The following is a 1782-nucleotide window of genomic DNA, read 5'->3' on the forward strand; positions in this document are numbered from 1 at the left end:
TTAGCAGCTAGATATGATAATGGATAAAGTGCCCATCCTGGAATGAGGATGACTCGGGAAGGTCCTGAGTTCAAATCTATCCCCAGACACTTACTACCTGTGTGATCCTGGGCAAGTTGTTTAACCACCTTTAGTTCAGTTTCCTCATCTGTAAAATGATCTAGAGAAGGAAATGGCAGACTATTCCAGGATCTTTTCCAAGAAAATCCCAAATGTAGTAACAAATAGTCAGATACTACTGGAAAAAAAATTGAACAACCTCATTTAATGGGAGTGGATAGAAAACACTTTAAGGAGAAGAAATTGGTAACTTCCAAAGGAAAGCAGCCTGTTAAGAAGCCCAAGATTTTGAAAATCAACTCATTACTTCCAAATGTCTTCCTCAAATCTTATAAAGGAAAAGCCAGAAATCTTTTTTAAAAGAATGCTGTCCCAATTTTACACTTATCTGGCACAGATGTGACTCTAGTCCAGACAGATCATGAAGGACAAGTCAAGAAGCTACTAGAATTAATGCAAAATTGTCTTTACTTAGTAGATTATCATGTTTTCCCACTTAAAAATATTTACCCATAAGACTTGGCAAGAGTAAAAAGCTTGTTCTTTTTTTCCATAGCTGCTTTTACTTGGATAGTTGAATTTAACTGTGATCTCATTGGTGTGGGAACCCTCTCCATGCCTGAAACTCCAACCTCATTAACTTTCCCCTCCTTTACAATTCTGATCCATGCCCTTCCATAACCTATTGATCCTAGTTCCACAATATTATTCTCATTCATTCCCTCCTCTTCCACTCATGTGACTTGGAAATTCCCTTTTAGCCAGGGTCTGAGGAGCTCTTAATCTGCATCCAGACTGCTCACAGAAGATAACAAATAACCAGGCTAAGATCTCTTTTGCTTTCTGAACTACTCCTTATTCTACTATCTCTTCTGAGTGCTTTAGCTGACTTGACTTTTTATCAAAAGTAGTTGATAGTGGATGGAGAACCAGGCCTAGAAACATGAGGTCCTAAATTCAAATTATGGCCTCAGACATCTCCTAGCTGTGTGACCCTGGGCAATTCACTTAACTCCCATTGCCTAGCTAGCCCTTACTGCTCTTCTGCCTTGGAACCAATACTTAATATTGATTCTAAGATGGAAGGGAATGGTTGTTTGTTTGTTTTTTTAAAAAAAGGAGTTGAGGAGGCGGAGTCAAGATGGTGGCCTAGAAGGAGCAGAAGTTCAGACCTCTGAATACCCTTCCTTACCAATCAGAAACCGAATGCTCCAAGGGGACTGAAAATCAAACCTAAAAACAAGACAGAGCCAAGGAGGCATCCTGCTGGATGCAATTCAAAATGTACCCCCCCCCCCAAAAGCCAGAATCCGAGAACATTCCGGTTTAAGAGGAAGGCAGAAGGAAGGTCCCAGGATCCCTCCCCCCAACCCACCAAGAGTGCTGAGCCTCCAGTGGCAGCAGAAACCTCTGGGCAGGCAAAGGTGCTGGTCTGGAGGGTGTACCTTGCGGGAAGGGCTGTGCCAAGCTCAGAATGTCAAACACAGACAGCGGAGAAGGAGCTGGAGAGGGAGCATAGAGCAGATAGCCTGGACAGAGCTGTGGAGATCCTCCATATTTGCTCCAGCTTTCTAGGAGGTTTTGGCCTCAGAGCACACCCAGCCCAACCCAGCTGAACTTAATCCCATCAAAAGTCTTCAGAACTCAAGGAAGCCTAGGCTACACACCCCTCCCTCATTGACTGCTGGACTTTAATCCAATCAAAAGCCTCCAGAGGTCAGG

This window comes from Monodelphis domestica, chromosome 2 (assembly GCF_027887165.1).
Source record: "Monodelphis domestica isolate mMonDom1 chromosome 2, mMonDom1.pri, whole genome shotgun sequence".
In the NCBI taxonomy this organism is placed as follows: Eukaryota; Metazoa; Chordata; class Mammalia; order Didelphimorphia; family Didelphidae; genus Monodelphis; species Monodelphis domestica.